The 8,109-nt window shown below is 50.3% G+C and overlaps 1 long non-coding RNA gene across 2 annotated transcripts; it reads left to right on the top strand.

Moving 5' to 3' along the window:
* Nucleotides 1-1,729: 1,729 nt before the first annotated feature.
* On the top strand, nt 1,730-7,481 carry LOC113632509 (uncharacterized). Of its 2 annotated transcripts, none has more exons than XR_003437839.1 (4): nt 1,730-2,022; nt 5,813-5,872; nt 6,040-6,233; nt 6,491-7,481. It is a non-coding gene; the product is annotated as an uncharacterized LOC113632509 (long non-coding RNA). The 2 variants fall into 2 exon arrangements; XR_003437840.1 differs by having other exon boundaries at nt 6,485-7,481.
* The last annotated feature ends 628 nt before the right edge of the window (nt 7,482-8,109 follow it).

Below are 8,109 nucleotides of genomic sequence, written 5' to 3'. Positions count from 1 at the left end.
GTATAGCATATTCTCAAAAAATTAAAAATAGTATTGCCACACATGCAAAAATTAATTCTCTAACCCGTATGGTAATGGGTGTTAACTAGATTTACTGTTGTGATCATCTCGTAATATACACAAATATTAAACCATTATGTTGTACACCTGAAACTAATATAATGTTACCGGTCAATTCTACCTCAATTTACAAAAAAACTAGCAATATATGGACTAAAAAAATTACATATGGTCTAGCAATTCTGCTTCTGGGTATATACCCAAAATAATTGAAAGCAGGATCTTAAAGAGATATTAGTATAGGCATCTTCACAGCATTCGTTATAGCCAAAAGGTGGAAGCTACCCAAGTGTCCATCAAAAGGTGAACAGATAAATAAAATGTGGTGTATACATACGATGGAATATGATTCAGCCTTATAAAGGAAGGAAATTCTGACACACGCTGCAACATGGATGAATCCTGAGGACATAAACTGTATGAATAAAACAGCCCCCAAAAGACAAACACTCTATGACTCCTCTCCTGTGAGGTCCCTAAAGTAGCTGGATTCATAGGAATGGAAGGTAGAATGGGGGTTGCCAGGGGCTGGGGGAGGGAGGATAGCTGCAGAGTTTCAGTTAGGGAAGATTTTTAAAGTTCTGGGTAAGGAATTCCCTGGTGGTCCAGTGGTTAAGACTCAGTACATTCACTGCTGTGGGCCCAGGTTCAATCCCTGGTCAGGGAACTAAGATCCTGCAAACTGTATGGTGCAGCCAAAAAAAAAAAAAAAAAAAAATGAAAAGTTGTGGGTAAATGTACAGTTCTGTGATGTCTGTTTTACTCAACATTTATTCAAAATTTAATTTTGTTTAACTTTTTTACTTTTAATCATACAAAATACTGTTTAACATAGATAAATATGAAACACATAATAGAATTATCTAAAGAGTATTTCAGTCTAGTATATATAGGTAACGTGGGTGTTACGAACTAAAAATCCTGCTAAGTTATATATTTCTTACCACTAATAAACATAATAGATACATCTTTTTTTCTGTCTTTATTTATTTTATTGGAGTATAGTTGATTTACAATGTTGTGTTAGTTTCACGTGTGCAGCAGTGATTCAGTTATACATATACATATATATCTTTTTCAGATTCTTTTCCATTATAGATTATTACAAGATATTGAGTCTAGTTCCCTGTGCTATAAGGTAGGTCCTTAGTTGATTAGCTATTTTATATATAGAAGTGTGTATAAGTTAACCCCAAACTCCTAATTTATCCCTCCCACTCCCCATCCCCTTTGGTAACCATAAGTTTTTTTTCTATGTTTGTGAGTAATAGCAACGTGTTTTTAAAGCTCTGGAGCTGGATGGTTGAACAACAGTGTGAGTATAATTAATACCATTAAATATACTCACTTAAAAACAGTTAAGATGGTAAATTTTACGTTATGTGTATTGTATCGCAATTAAAGATTAAAATTAATTAAATTAAACAAATCCTCTTCTGGCCCCTCTGACTGGTAAGCAAAGGTCAGACTCCTCCAGCTGCATTGAACATCCGCAGGACTGGCACCCAGTAACGACTCCTGCCCTGGGGACTACACCAACCCTCAGGGCTGCAGTACTGACAGAGTTAGTGGGAGGGGAGGTAGATAAGCCTCTGACAGCGTCCGCTTTAAGGGGAAGCCCCGCCCTGGCTCTGGCTTGCTTTCTCCTTCTCTATATTCCACTTCGAAAACCGGAAGGGAGAGGCTCTGGGAGCTCCGCAGGGCCTCTTCTCCTGAGGTCGCCATGGGGCGACAGAGACCTCTGGGCTCACCTGCAAGCTGGTGGTAGGAGTCTTCAGGCTAACCACCTGAGGTTGCCTGGGGTCCCAGCCTCCTGCCACTTCCCCTAGCAAGTACTGGGGCCCAACAGGCTAGACTGACAACTCCTGGGGACCAAGGCAAGCACCGTCGGGGAGGAACTGAGGGCCCAGGGAGGAGCAACCTCCAGCCTGTGAAGTAAAACTTGCATGGGGAGTCACCCAGGTAAAGAGCTCTGTGGGGTCCCAGCCTGGGGCTTTTGAAGGCTGGGGAGGAGTTTCTTGGAAGAAGAGACAGAGGCCAGTGTGGCTGGACTGAGCGGAACAGGCAAGGTGGGCTGCTGGCAGGAGGAGGGGCGTGAGGTCTGGCTGAGGACTGGGGCTTCTCCCCAAACAGCCGCTGAGAGATTTCCTGTTTGTTAACAGAGTGACAGAAACAGACTTGTCTTTAAAGATCCCTCTCTTGAATCAGAGGAAGTAGGAAATGGAAGCAAAGAACAGGAATTAGGGACAGTGTCAGCGGCGGCCTGGACTAGGGGAAGGGAGGGAGATGCAGAGAGGGGATAATGCATTTTGGAGTTGAGATCCAGGGACAGGGGATGAGCTGACTGCATGTGGGGGGTGAGGAGGAAAGAGGGAGCAGACAGAGCCCCAGGGTTCTGGTCTGAGCAGGTGGAGAGATGGAGCTGCCGATGCATGGACATGGGGGAGGGAGTGGGAAGAGAGTCCCAGAAGGCAGTTTGGGGCCAATTAACACTTAGACCCTTATAAGATTAGCTCAACTCTGATCTACTTTCCTAATGAAGTCACTGGGAGAAACTGCTTCCCAGGGGACTTTGAGCAAGGCTGAACATCTTACTCCAGGTGACTAAAAATTCTCTTGTTCCTAGTGAAGTGGACTGTTTATACTGGGGTTGGGCCTGGATATCATGTTCCAGCCAGCCTTAGTCTTGGGGAGAGGCATTCAAGGACAGGAACATAAAGGCAGCAGCAAATGAGATTGTCAAGTCTACCTGGTGATGGCAGCCCTTCGTCTGCCAGTCTGTCCCTGGACCACTAGGTGTCCACCCAGAGAAGCCAAGCCTGCCAAGCTGTGTGCCCCATGAAGGTGTCCGTCTCTCTGCTGCCAGCACTGTGGTGATGAGTGTGGACCGTGCAGCCAGACTGTCTGGGTCTGTCATCCCAGCTCCAGGTCCTGCTCCCTGTATGGCTTTGTGTCACAGTGTTACCACGGCCCAGGCCAAGGCTGGAACCCCTCTCCTCGGGTCTACTCTGGAAATTAGAAGCCGTTAAGACCTTAGGAAGTTCTTGCCCATCCCTCCCTACGTGGGGGCAGTATTCTGGCCTCCAGAGAGTGAGAACTGGCACATGCGCATGCACACACACACACACACACACACACATACACAGACGTGCACAGTGACATTAAACAAGGTCTTATGGGATCAGAAGAGGAACAGACATGGGGGAGGTAACAAGAGGAGGAAAAAGGGATTGGAGGCACAGCCTACATGTGACACCATTCGCACATTTTTGAGTTCCTTTCCCATCTATACCTGAGGACATCCCGAGAAGAACATGCTAGAATCATTCCCACAGTGCAGATGGGAGACAGATAGGACTTGAGAGACACAATGCCTTATCCAGGATGGAGAACAGGTACGAATGAGGAGACGAGTCTGGAGCCCAGGTCTGTCTCCTGAAAGCTGCCCACAGACCCCCACCCCCGGGGGCTGTGGAGAGGGCTGCGGGTGTGACTGTGTGAGATATGGGCTTGCATGGAGAAGAGGGTGAACAGTCCGCCACCCAGAGTGCTGTGTGGAGAGCTATTGTCTGAGGAGGGGACTCAAGGAAGGGGGCCCCCGGGAGTGAAGTCACTTCCTGGACCACAAACTCCAACAGAGCTCGGAAACCTTTAACCAGGCACCCACTTTCAAGTGACAGCCCCAGCTCATAGAGGAAGATGTTCTCCTGCTGTGGCCCCACTTCCCGGGGCTTCTGCTTCAGGGAACCCTGGAGTGAGAGGTTTTTCAGATGCTGTAGACGTTGGTTCAATCCTCAAAACCAACACCTCTGGTCATTTACCAGGAGGTCACCTAAGGTAACATAGGTGGCCTAGAGCAGGCCAGTCCAGGCGCGGCCACCTCTGGGAGCCCACCCTGAGCAGGTCCACATCCCTTCATCTCCATGTGGAGGAAGGGGGACTTGGTGGGAGGGTCCCCCCGGGCAGGAACTGGTTGGTGTACACTTGGTAACTTGGTGGTCCTGTCATGGTCACACCCGAGGACAGGGCTGGCGTGGGGGAAGGAGGATTCCTGAGGTGCCAACGTGAATCCAAGGCCCTCAGCTTGTCAGCTTTTTCTCTGTCCTCGGTGGAGGTCTGTGCAGAGTGGTAGGCGTGTGTCTGGGGTGCAGATGTCTGGTGGGTCTGAGAACCAGCACAGACAGCTGGACAAGGCTCTGAGGCTTTCTGTCTGGCTGCTGGGCACTGATTTCTCAGGGCCCCACATGGGAGATCGGACAGCAGCCGGTCCACGGAGCCCCCTGTTCCGTCTCCCTGCAGGAGGGGCAGGTGCCCCACACCAGCAACAGAGCCCAGGGCAGGCTCAGGGTGAGTGCCAGAGAGGAGACTCCACACCCAGGAAGCTCCGAGTCCCAGAGCCACCCTGGTCCTGCCCTGGGCTCCCTCCTAGAGCCCTGCTCCCAGAGGAATCTAGACCCCATCTCCTCTCCCACCTGCCCTACTGCCCAGTCCCTGCTTTGTCCACATATTTGTAGGAACCTCAGAAAGACTGATAGCATCTACTTCATGTTAAGTCAAGGGTGTTTCTGCCTTTTTCTACAGATTCTCCTGTTTTAACTCCATCCCCAGGTGTCCCTGTTTGCCTGACACTCCTGATCCCTCCCACTCTGGGATCAGCCTCTGTGTTCTCATCCCTAGAATGGCATATTTTTATAACAATCACAGGGATGATGCAGTTAATACAGGAAGGAGCTCTCAGTACTGTGCTACAAACTGCTCCGAGATCCTAATACATTTAATCATTGCCCGCGGCCAATTCTACTGGTGACTCCAGAACCTTTATTCTGCTGGGGGCACTCCTGCCCCATCTTCTGCCACAAGTCCCTGAGGCTTGGGGATGTGGTCTCAGCTCCAGCCTCAGCCCTCCTGGTGGTCCATGGTGCTTCCTCTGACTCGTGTCTCTGCTCCGTTCCACCCCAGGGGAAAATGTGTCCACAGGGGACAGGAATGGGACTCTCATGGTGTGGAGTGTCCAGGCAGGCAGGCTGGAGAAGCTGGTGGGCAACCTGGTGCCTGCCTTCCTTGACAGCGACCCCTCCGACCTCCCTGCCTTTCTGGGCACCTACAGAGCCCTTGCAACTACCCAGCAGGTGCTGGACCTCCTGCCCCTCCTGGGACATTGGTGACTCGGCCACCTACTAGCTGTGAGATGTGGGAATGTCACTACACCTCTCTGAGCCTCATTTGCCCCTCTGCACGCTAGAGTAAAGAGAGGACCAGCCCCCTAGGGTGACTGTAGGGTCTAAGTGGGTCCTTCATGGAAAGTCCTTTCTGGGGACCTGGCCCCATGGGAAGGTCTGCCAGAAGGGCTGTGGCTGTGCTACACTGTCATTGCTCTGCTCCCTCGTGGGAGGGAGCAGATGCTCTGCCTCATCTGCCACTGTGCTGGTGGCCTTGGCGGAATTGTTTTCCCATTTGAATGTTGATGTGTGATTCAATCTGGAGTGAGAGCAGAGACTCCTGGGGGCGATCAGTGGGGCCCAGGACGCTCAGATATGTGTGACGGGGCTGACTGGGCTCATTCATTCTTCAAATATAGAGGAAGGCCCTCTGGGTGCAGGCAGTTTTCTAGGAACAACTATCATTTAATGCATCGAGCAGACAGCAGCCCTTCCCTCCAGAGCTTCCATTCTCCCTGGGGCCACACTGTCACACTGGCCATCACATCCAGGTGTCAGCACAGTCCATGTGACGCCTTCCTGGCCTCCTCTAGGTACCGATGCATCCTCCCTGACTCTGATGAGTACGGCGGATACCTGTACCAACTAAAAATGTGAGTGGGCTTTGATTCAAGAGGGAGGGACTCCATTCCCCAAAGAGCTGTGTAGAGATGTAGGGTCTGTGGATGGGCAGGAGCTGGCAGAACCCTGGATCCCACACATTGCAAGGTGGAAGGAAAGGCCAGGCCTCTGACGCTGCTGCCCGCCTGACTACTCCCAGGGCCGTGTCCTCCATCCTGGGCCTCTGGCTACACCATTCCCGTGAGGATTTTCACCAGGCCCCAGAATTTCCCTGCCTGAAGACGCTATTGGCTTACTTAGAGCTCAGCATGCCTGGCTCAGACCTAGAGCACCGTGCCCACCTCCTTCTGGCACAGCTGGAGCACCCGGAGCCCACTGAGGTAGAGAGTGATGGTGAGGAGGACTCAGGGTGGGTGATGGAAACCAGTGGGGAGGGGGAGTGGCCGGGCCACACAAAATAGAGGCTTCAGAGGCTAGAACTGGGCCAGGAGCAATGAGGAGGCTCAGATCACTATTCTCCTGGACTGAAGTCCTGGAAGACTTCCTGGGGGTGGCATGTTAGACTGAGACTTCATTGATTGGCCATGAGAAGTTTCTTGTCTTTGGAAAAGCGATCCTACTGATGATATTTTCTCTTCTTGGAGCTACAGCACAGGCTCCAAAACAAGCTCTGGAAACACCTTGAGACCCAGAGCCACCTACACCTCTGCTGCCCGCTACAGCTCCAGAGCCACAGCAAGCTCAAGCCACAGCTCTCATTTGAGTTCAAAGGCGAATATGCCAGCTCCAGTTCCACAACCAGGGTGTGCTTATGCCCTAGCTCTCATTCAATCTCAAAAGGGAGAAAAAGCATCTACACAGGCTCCAATTCCTGCTCCAGAGAAGGTTCCAGCAACAGCTCTCCTCCCATCTTCAGAGCCTGAATTGTCACAGAAACCTGTCCTAGTGCTTCCTCTACAACTTCAGCCAGTTTCCTCAACAGCCTCAGTCCAGAGCTGAAGCCACCTCAGTGAGGGCACTGCCCCTGGCTCTGGAGCCCATCGTGCTTTGGCACCAGCTGTGGCCCCGGAGTGTATCCAGCTCCAGTTCTGGATTAGAGACCACAGCAGACCCAGTTCTTCTCATTACTCAGGTGCTGGAGCCAGTTCCTCCCTTAAGATCCCTGGAGCTGCTGCCAGCTCAGCCACTAGCACAAGCACATGCAGAGCCTTCAGGGCCCAATTAGGAGCTGCCCCAGTGCCTACAGCAGCACTGGAGCCTTCCTTCCCCTCCCCTCTAATTCCATTTTCTTCAACATTTGGGGATTTTATTCCAGATACTAAATTGTTTATTCTATGATATAAAGTTCACTTAAAATTTAATTCTTTGATTATTTTAAATTGTACATGTAAGTGGCACTAAGTACATTCACAATGTTACATAACCCCCTCTAACGTCTATTCCAGAACATTTCATCAAAGGGAAATGCTGTATGTATTAGTCACTCCTCATTCCCCTCACCTTCAGTGCTGGGGCGCCCCAATATTCCTTATATCTCTGGATTTATCAATCCCTGATTTTTCGTATCAATAACATGTAACTTGTGGCCTGTTGTGTCCGGCCAAGTATGTATGAGTAGACTGATTAAAGTTTGATTCTGGGTTACATAAAAAATGTTAAAAATTTAAGGTGGCCACTGAGTTAAGAGGCATGACTTTGGACGTGTTTGATCCAGGGGAATTTCTGAGTGGAGCTTGTGTGAGGAGAAAGGGTTTTAACAAAATATAGCAGGTGCTCAAGGAAGCTTCAGGAAAGTCAGAGTCTCAGTCCAGGGAGCTCAGGACTGAGGACAGGCCCCACTCACCCCTCAGGCTCCTCCAGCAGTGATCCACCGCCCACCCCTGGTCCAGCCCCCAGGGCTGGCATCCCTCCCGTTCAGCTTCTGCACAGGAAGGGGCTCTGTCTTTTCCCCAAAACCACAAATGGGTGGGGGCATTATGGGCCACCTTGTCCATCAAAGTCAAGTCAGGGGCCCTGTTTGGGAAAAGCATCTTAGGAACTTGTTTGGAAACAAGCAATTTCTTTTTTAATTAATTAATTTATTTATTTATCTTTGCGTTGGGTCTTCGTTGTTGCGCACGGGCTTTCTCTAGTTGCAGCGAGCAGGGGCTACTCTTTGTTGCAGTGCACGGGCTTCTCATTGCAGTGGCTTCTCTTGTTGTGGAGCATAGGCTCTAGGTGCATGGGCTTCAGTAGTTGTGGCACACGGGCTCAGTAGTTGTGGCTCGCA

Source organism: Aethalodelphis obliquidens, unplaced genomic scaffold (genome assembly GCF_003676395.1).
Source record: "Aethalodelphis obliquidens isolate GAN/ISIS:26980383/991018 unplaced genomic scaffold, ASM367639v1 scaffold37, whole genome shotgun sequence".
Lineage (NCBI taxonomy): Eukaryota > Metazoa > Chordata > Mammalia > Artiodactyla > Delphinidae > Aethalodelphis > Aethalodelphis obliquidens.
The sequence above is the reverse complement of the archived record's forward strand: the minus strand, read 5'-3'. Positions and strand labels throughout refer to the sequence as shown.